Genomic DNA, 9735 nt, shown 5'->3' with positions numbered 1-9735 from the left:
TTGCTCTTGGGAGCGGGCTAGTTAGTACCCTTTTAGTTAGTTTTTTTAGTTAGTTTATTATTAATAAAAGTTATAAAAATATAATATTTAGTTATTGGATATTAATTTTAAAATCCACACAACTCAAACCCAATATGGGCAAGATTGAGGCAGTTTTGTGAAATGAAAAGAACATTGGCTCCAAAGACAGAGAACCTAGGTTCAAATTATACCTCTGTTACATACTGCCCATGTGACCCTAAGCAACTCACTTAACTTCCCTAACCATAGATTTCCTCAACTGCAAAGTGAGGGTGTTGTACTAGAGGTCCATTCAGGTCCCTTCCAACTCTCTCTTAGCTCTATGACCCTATGATCCTATGAACTAACCAACTTTTTCTCTAAGTCTGTCCCTCCTTCTAAGCTCTCTCTTTTTCTTAAAGGCATCCAAGAGCTTTACTATCATCTAACTTGACTCTTCTGTCTCCCTCAATCCCCATACCCAACACTCATACCTAACCATTTGCCAAGTCTTGCTAATTATATTCCCCATACAAGATCTCTAAGACCTATCACCTTTTACCTATTTCAATGGCAATGATCCTAATTTAGGTCTTCATCACTTCTAATTTATAAAACAATAATCACCTCTTATTTGAGCTTCCTATTCACCATCCCCACTTCTCCAAAGAAGTCTTCCATACAATTTGCCAAAAAATATCTTAAAGTGTAAGTTTAACAAAGCTACCCCCCATTCAAAACCTCTAGATTCTCCCTGTTGCCTCAGACAACATGCAAACTCCTGCTCTCAAATTTATCTATGTAGAGAATATTCTCTGGGACCAATATCCCAGATCCATGTTGACTAGTGTGATGGGTGGTGTGGTGCTTCTGTATTTGGGCCTGATAAAGAGATGGCCCAAGATCCTCAGATGGAATAAGGATCTGACTGAATAAGGATTGGAAGCCTAGGTAAACACTGAAGATTGATAATCACCACCAGATCCCACCAATATTTATTACTCAGTCAAGCACCATTCCCACCTAAAGTGCCCAAGTTTAAGTGGCAAGTGAGAAGCTGTGAGCTAACTCACACAGCTTCTCTGGCAACTCGGCTTGGGGTTGGGTTGATGGATAGATGTTTATAGTGAGAATAATTATTAATGATTTTGGAATAACGTGGTTGACTGCAGCTTAGCTGAAATATTCCCCTTTCCCTTGAATGCAGGACTATCAAATTGATCCTTAGAATAATAATAGCCTTCACCTAGGGTAAATTCAAGGATTTAATTATAATAACTCAAGGGGGTAGGATCAAGGATAAGGAAGATGATGTGGGGATGGCTATGCTAGTCTACAGGTGCTAAAGTTAGCTAATCAGTTGTTAATTAATAAGTTGGCAGCTGACTGGAGAGGTCCCTTCTCCCTCTCAGGCCCTGGTCAGGCCTGGCCGTGGTCTTGACCAGGTGGAGCAAGGTTTGATGAAATTCTTCTTGATGATTAGATGTTTGATGTATATCTCTCAGCCCTATTCAGCAACTGATGAATTGATACTCAAGGCAATAGGATACAGGTACTATTGCATGTCTATAGGCCTACCCACTCACTACTCAGTCCCTGTTCTCAAGATTGAGAGCCTTGAAAGGATCAGCTCCTAGGTTTTTATAGTGGTGGTAGCAACTATCTCTTGCCCTTGGCTCATGCCATCTGAGTAAATTCTAAATTCCATAACTGTCAGTTGTCATTCAAGTTGATCTCCATCTTCTTCTCAGAGGTTGTTATTACACTAGATCCAAGTATTCTAGAGGAGCCTCATGATTATTTGAGATATCTCTTCATGACTACTATCAGTTCTATCCCTGATTCTCTGTGTGTGCTCTCCATTAGATTATAGTAATTAGCTCCCAAGGAGCTAGATGGTGCAATGGATAGAGCGCCAGGCCTGGAGTCAGGAAGATTCATCTTCCTGAGATCAAATCTGGCTTTAGACACTTTACTAACTGTGTGGCTCTGGGAAAATCACTTAACCCGATTTGCCTCAGTTCTTCACTTGTAAAATGAGATGGAGAAGAAAATGGCAAACTCTTCCAGTATCTTTGCCAAGAAAACCCCAAATAGAATCACAAAGAATTGGACATTTCTTTTTTTTTAATACTATCTTTTTATTTAATTAATTAATTTGGAATATTTTTCCATGGTTACAGGATTCATGTTCTATCCCTCCCCTCCTCCCACCTCTTCCCATAGCCAATGCACAATTCCACTGAGTTTTACATGTATCATTGATCAAGACCTATTTCCATATTATTGATATTTGTGCTAGGGTGCTCATTTTGAGTCAATATCCCCAATTATATCCCCATGCTCCCATGTGATCAGGCAGTTGTTCTTCTTCTGTGTTTCTACTCCTATAGTTCTTCCTTTGCATGTTGATAGCTTTCTTTTATCATAGGTCCCTCATAGTTGTCCTGGAGCATTGCATTGTTGCTAGTAGAGAAGTCCATTAAATTCAATTTTACCACAGTGTATCAGTTTCTGTGTATATTGTTCTCCTGGTTCTGTTCCCTTCGGTCTGCATCAATTCCTGGAGGTCATTCCAGTTCACATGAAATTCCTCCAGTTCATTAGAATCAGACATTTCTGAAACAAGTGGACAACTAAAACCCCAGTTCTACTTAACCATATCCCTTAGCTTTTACAAAGGCATACTTACTTTGAAGATAAAGTAAGAACAAAAGAATAAACATTTCCCTTCCACCCCCCTAAGGCATATGTTATCCTCTATTCCATCTTGGTCTCTGGGGAGAATGGACTTACCATAATTTCTAAATAGTATTGGTCCCACTAAGTTCACATCCAAAAGTAGGAATCCTGGTGGATGAATCTTCACCTCCAGCTACTGCCATGCCAGATCCCAATAGTTGCTTCTTACTTCTCAGAGCATAAATGCTGCAGTGACTGCAAAATCTGAGATGGATTCAATCCTAGACTCCAGTTCTTCATACTTTCCAGATTTCTAGACTCCTAATGGCTCATTCTCTTGATATTTTGGAACTCCTAAATTCCTTCACCTAAAATAAATTACATCCTCCCCCCCCGAAAAAAAACCAAAGTACAAATGCAAGCAGAGTCAAGTCCCGTATTTCTAGGCCCATAATTTGGCTTCATATAGGGAGAAGGCCCAAGGTCTTTCCCCTTACATTTTCTCTCATATTATCCAAGAAGACAACATTAACCAGGAAGAAATCAACCAAAGAGAAATATCAAACCCAAAAGAAAAAAGACCATGGTTCTGCTCATATAGACCTTATAAATGCTCACCTAGCCTATCAAAAAGGCTCTTCCTCACCAAATGGTTAGTAGAATGAAATAGTTACAGAATGTCTATACATGCTCCAACACCTCTCCAAGCACTTCTATATTGAATCATCAAGACTTTCATACATATTCAAGGTTAAGCTAGTCAATTGTGTTTTTGCCTCCATAATATCCTCATAATTTTCCTTCTCTTTGCCACCCACTCTCCTCTTTACAAAGAAGAATATGATTATCCCTGGTAATTTATAACTGAAATGTCTTATCCTACTCTTCTGCTTTTCCTCTCTTTACCTAGTGATAACTATGATTCCTGGTTCTTATACTTTCTTTCCTTTTAATTCCACTTTATAAACTATCCTTCAAAAATTGAAGTATATTTTGCTTCTGCTTCTCCCCTCCTCAATTCTGTTCTCCTTATCAAATCCTCCTATCCTTTCTTCCTGTTCCTATATTGAATTTAATACTACAATAAATTTAGTGTTTGAATGTATGCATGAATATCCCACCTTTTCCCAATTCAGATAAGAATGAAGTACACGAGGTACCCATTTCTCCCAACTCTTCCTCCATGTTTGTATACCCTTGTTCTCTCATAATATTCCTTTGCCATGCCAGTCCTTTCCCCAACTGATGAGTCCCTTTCAAGATTTCAATTTTGGGGACAGGTCCAAGTCAGCCCTGATTCATTTCTCTTCTGGCTGTGCTTCTGATGCTAAGGATTCTACCATCGTGACTTAGCTGTCCTCTCACCCTAGAATTTATCTTATAACCTGGGCCTTTTGCCATATACTATCCCTCTATCATCCCTGCCTTCTCTCATTGGTGAGTTCTTTGGGGGACAAGCCCAGGCCAGATATGTTTCATCCCTCTCCTAGCTCCAAGGACTTACTTCCCATGAGCTGCTAGGTATTTCTTATCAATTATTCCCTTTTAGCTTTCTAGACCCTATTTTATACATGTATTCTCCTGTTAGGATGTAAGTTTTCAGAAGATAGAAATTATCTTTTTTTGCTAATATTTTTATCCTCCATGTTTAGCACAGTGCCTAGAACATAGTAAGCATTTAATAGATGCTTATTACCTACATAACTCATATCCTAATTATGAGAAAATAGTAAGTTCACTCCTCTTCCTTTCTAATTTCTTCTCTAATATGTCCATTTTTTCATGAAAGCCTGGAAAGAAATATTGAATTCAGAGAACAAGTGAGCTAGTTTGGCTGGAAAATAGAGTGAGTAAAGGAGAATAATATGGAATGGACCTAAAAAGGTAGGATGAAGCCATATTATGAAAGGCTTTTAATGAAAGAAAAGGAGTTAGCATTTCATTCTAGAAGAAACAGAGCGAGAGAGGAATGGAAGATGCTAATGCAGTCTTGTGCATGCAGGTACTCTCCATCTATATTATCTGCTTTCATGACATAACCATACATTCCACTCTCACCCCTCAGCCCACAGAATGTTAATTCCTTGAAAGCAAGAACTGCTTTTCATTTTGTCTTTGTATCATTGGTGCCTTGCACGTAATAATTGTTTAATAAATGCCTTTTGGATTGTGGTAGAATCCGGTTCAGCCCATGAAACACCATCTCAGCCCTTTTGTGTCCACTAAATAGTTGACTTAAGAGATCAATGTTTCTTTTCATAGACAAAGATCCTTCCAATAACATCTGTCCCTTCCCCAGGTCCTTATCTTCTTTTTTAAACTCTTACTTAATCAATACTATGTATTGGTTCTGAGGCAGAAGAACAGTAAGAGCTAGGCAATGGGAGTTTAAGTGACTTGCCCAAGGATCATAGAGGTAGGAAGTATCTGAGACAATATTTGAACCCAGGACCTCCCATCTCTAGACCTGACTCTCAATCCTCTAAGCCACATAGCTGCCTTTCGGCCCTTATTTTCTTGTTCAAAGCTTTATAGAACTTTGAAATTGGAAGAAACTTTAGAGATTGACAAATATAAGACCCCCCTCCCCAATTTATAAAAAAGAAAGCTGAGACAGAGTGGGAAAATGATTCACCCAGGGCATATAAATAATAAATAATGTCTAACATTTGAGTTCAAGTTTTGTTTTTGTTTCTTTATTTTTGAACTCCAAATCTAATGTTCTATCCACTATACCATACTCCATCTTCAAAATAGTATTTCTCTACTGATATCCCAGAACTTGGATCTCCACTTAGAGTAAATGCTTTCAGAGTGTTGAGATTTTATTAGGATTGGTGAAATGATAGATCCATTAGATCAGTGGTTCCCAAACTTTTTTGGCCTACCACCCCCTTTTCAGAAAAAATATTACTTAGCCCCCTGGAAATTAATTTTTTTTAAATTTTAATAACAATTGATAGGAAAATTAAATGTTCCTGTGGCCATCACCGCTCTCCTGGATTGCTGCAGCACCCACCAGAGGGCGGTAACACCCACTTTGGAAATCACTGCATTAGAGTATAGACATAATAATAGGATATAGAGCTAGAATGGACCTTAAAGACAATCTAATCCAATCTTACCATTTTACAGATATGGAAATTGAGGCCCCAAACAGTTAAATAACTTGCTCAGAACATCCCATATAATAGTCAGTTCCAAAGTCAGAATTTGAATGCATATCTTCTGTTCTTTCTAAATCCAATGCTCTTTTTGTCTGTACATGCTGTGTGTGTGTGTGTATGTGTGTGTGTGTGTGTGTGTGTGTGTTCTTAAGAGAAAGTATCCAATCTCTACCATGCTGAGGGGTATGAAGGGGTTAAAAATTAATACACACACACACACATACACACACACACACACACACACACACACACACAATTAGCAGCACATACTAGAAAAAAGAGCAACTGTGGGATGCTCTGATAGGCTCCTGAGAGGACTGTCAAATCGTCTTGAGAGAATTAAAGGCAAGGGGAGGAGCATTTGAGCTATTGGTGGCCCTTAAGAAAGGTTCTTGCCATTGGCCCTTCTCCTCAGAAAATTCAGAGCTCTTACCTGAAGGTTAGTGAACTCTGTGCTGTGGCATAGCATCTTTCGAAGTGCCAGTCTCTACCACAGCCTTGCAGAAGAATCTTCTCCTTGCAATCAATAGTTTCTGTTTCCAAAGCAGAAAAACCCATTATTTAAGGTCCTGAGCTGAATCACAGAGCTAAAGTCCAGCATCTCCTTACTTGTATCCCAAAGGATCCAGATTTCCTTCTGCAAGATGAGGTTCACCCGGCCCTCTCATTGGAGGTAAGTGAGGTCACAAAAAGTTTTATTTGGGAAGGAAGAGTTGAGAAGTGAGAAGAGATGGGGAGATAGGCAGCTGGACCTTCCAAGGCCAGACTAAGAGTCTTTAGACTATGAAAGGACTATTGAAAAGCAGGCATTGACTATAAAAAAGGAGGACTCCATTTTAACAGTAGGTAGAAATCCCTGGCTAGAAGCTGGAAGTGTGACTAAGATGAGAATGCTTAGAATGTCCTTGGCAGTAGAATTTAAGAAATTACACCTAATATGATATTGCTGCCTAGAAGACTGAAAAAAAGAATGCCAAATGACTTCTCTAGTATGCTTCAACCCAAAATAAGGAACTCTGAGCGCCCTTAAAAGTTAATGCCTCCTTCCTAGGATTAGAGGGAAAGAGTTAGCAGCTAGAGTTGGGGCTGTCCTAAGCAAACAAATAAATAAATACAAATGCAGGCAGTACTATTTCTCTTTGGCATCTTTCTACATACTTTTTCTATCCCTGCTATACTACCACTCCATTCTTTTTTTTTAACCAGAATTTTCAACATTGCATCCTACCTTCCCTCCCTTGCAATTCAGTACTTTGGACCCAAAGAGCGCCCTGCACACCAATCCCTACAATAATTAAAAGGAAAAAAAACTTTCCCTGGTGGAATAAATGGGGAACAGTATCTCTGGCTAAGGACTTAAATATTGCTTTCCAATAGCTGGAGAGTTATAGAAAGGAAAAGGCTTGGGTTTCATTACCCAAAATTAGTACAAAAGATGGAATTCGTGCTATTTTAGATAGAATTTCATAACCTCTAACACTCTTTCAACTCTTAATATCTAAATAAAGAGCTCACGGAATCCTATAGACACCCAAGTAAGGTATGAATGATGTGTAGTATTACTAACTCATATGCACAGGGATGGGGCAGGACCTGTGATTTCCTTGATACAGAGAATTTCCACTACCAATGCAGGTCTGTGCTTTTTCTTAAACTTAGAGTATTAGAGTTACTAAAATCAGTGGCTCAAATTCAAATAGAAAAAAGTTATTATAATAAGAATATAATAAGAAGTTATGCAGTAATGCATAAATAAGAATCTCTGTGATTTGCACATTGTTTTAAGATGCAAAGTTATCTACATTTTATTGTATTTTTATTTACTTTATTAAATATTTCCCATTTAGATTCTTTTAAATCCTTACCTTCAGTCTTAAAATTGACATGAATAGTAAAGGCTAGGCAATTGGGGTTAAATGACTTACCCAGGATCATACAGCTAGGAAGTGTCTGAGGTCAAATTTGAACCCAGTTCTACCCAACTCCAGGCCTGGCGCTTTATCTATTGTACAATCTGGCTATCCCAATTACATTTTAATCTGGTTCACCCACTAGGGAATGTTGCAGGCCCTAGGTTTGATACCTCTGGCCTCAATCATTAAGAAGTTAAATGATTTACCTAGGGTTATGCAATCAATACACATCAGAGGCAGGTCTTGAAAACAGGCCTGTTCCTGACTTCAAGGCCAATTCTCTGTCCACTATACTGTGCTGCCTCCTATAGTAGTTATTTAATCAGTATTTGTTGGATGGCTCATTCTCCTTGTTCAATTGTTTTAGTCATATCCAATTTTTCATGTCCCCATCTGGGGTTTTCTGGGCCAAGATATTGGAGTGGTGCACCAGTTCCTTCTCCAGCTCATTTGACAAATGAGGAAATTGAGGCAAAAAGGGTTAAGTGTCTTCCCCAGTAAGTGTCTGAGGTGGGATTTGAACTCATGAAGAGAAGCCTTCCTGACTCCAGTTGGGAAAATCTTTTAAGCTATCAATGCCTCATGTGGGTCTTAAGAAGGCAATGAAATCACAGGTTTAACTAAAGATAAATAAATAAACTCATACACGGTAGGTTCTTCTTACCTCTGAGAGCTGGTGTAAAGATCAAACAAGATAATAGATATGAAGGAACTGATAAATATAAAGATTATATGTAGATATACTTCTACTAAGAGTAACAATGATGTTATTGAGCTTGGAAATAGTGCAGGGCTCTAGAAAGGGATCATAAGACTGTGGATCTGCAGTTGGAAGGGAACTCAGAGACCATCTAGTCCAACTTCTTGACTTTATAGATGAAGAAACCAAGGCTCAGACCACATGTGATTTGTCCAAGATCACAGAATCTATGTATTTTGAAGGTGGGACTTGAACCCAAGTCCTGTGACTCCTGTGCCGGTGGTCTTCCTACTTTACCCCACTGGTAAGGATTGGACTTGGGAGTTAGGAAATCTGGATTTTAGGCCTGGCCTTGACACTAGCTGGGTGACCTTGGACAAGTCAGGCAACCTCTCTAGGCCTCCATTTCTTCATCTGTAGAAAGAAAGGGATGCACTAGATAATTGCTAAAGTCTTTTCCTGCTCTGATATGCTCTATTTCCAAAATCCTACTCTGGTTTCTGATTGTACCATGGACTTTGAGTTCTTTTTTAATTTTGTTTTAATTTTAAAACATTTGCCTTCAAACTTAGAATCAATACTGTATATTAGTTCCAAAAGGAAGAGTGGAAAAAGAGCGGCGAAGACTAGACAATGGAAGTTAAGTGGCTTTCCCAGGGTCTCAGAAGTAGGAAGTGTCTGAGGCCAAATTTGAACCCAGGACCTCCCTTCTCAAGGCCTGGCTCTCAGTCTACTGAGCCACATAGGGCCCCCAGATCTTGGATTCTTAATGACTATGGTTGAATCATACAAGCCCTGGTGAGTCTAAGCCATCATTAAAGGCTTCAGGGATTGGTTTCCCCATAAACTGCATTCCTATTCAAGAACAAGGCTAATGGAATGGCAAGACAATCCATCCTGAAAAGCTAACTACAAGATCCTGAGCTGATGACCAGCTACTCTGGTGTGGAAGAATTCCAATCTGCATCAGAGATTCATAGCAATCAAATCCCCCAATTTTTTGTGACTAGTAAGAAGTAGCAAATGCTAAACTTATTTACAATTACTTGTCCTTCTCCTAGTCTGCCCCCCATTCCACTACTCGATATCCTGTTAAGAACCAATAAAGGCTAAAAATATAAATGTTTAATGCAAAATAACAATAATGAGGGGGCAGTTGGGTAGCTCAGTGGATTGAGAGCCAGGCCTAGAGATGGGAGGTCCTAGGTTCAAATCCGGCCTCAGACACTTCCCAGCTGTGTGACCCTGGGCAAGTCACTTGACCCCCATTGCC

At 39.1% G+C, this 9735-nt stretch overlaps 1 long non-coding RNA gene across 1 annotated transcript; it reads right to left on the bottom strand.

Annotated features, from left to right (window-relative positions):
* Positions 1-2582: 2582 nt before the first annotated feature.
* On the bottom strand, positions 2583-7464 carry LOC123231210. Its single transcript, XR_006505102.1, has 3 exons — positions 6283-7464; positions 2797-2946; positions 2583-2619 (listed from the first exon to the last, which is right to left on the bottom strand). It is a non-coding gene; the product is annotated as an uncharacterized LOC123231210 (long non-coding RNA).
* Positions 7465-9735: the final 2271 nt, after the last annotated feature.

The sequence above is a fragment of the Gracilinanus agilis genome, chromosome 1, assembly GCF_016433145.1.
Source record: "Gracilinanus agilis isolate LMUSP501 chromosome 1, AgileGrace, whole genome shotgun sequence".
NCBI lineage: Eukaryota > Metazoa > Chordata > Mammalia > Didelphimorphia > Didelphidae > Gracilinanus > Gracilinanus agilis.
Note: the sequence above shows the minus strand (reverse complement) of the source record. Positions and strands in the feature narration are given on the sequence as shown.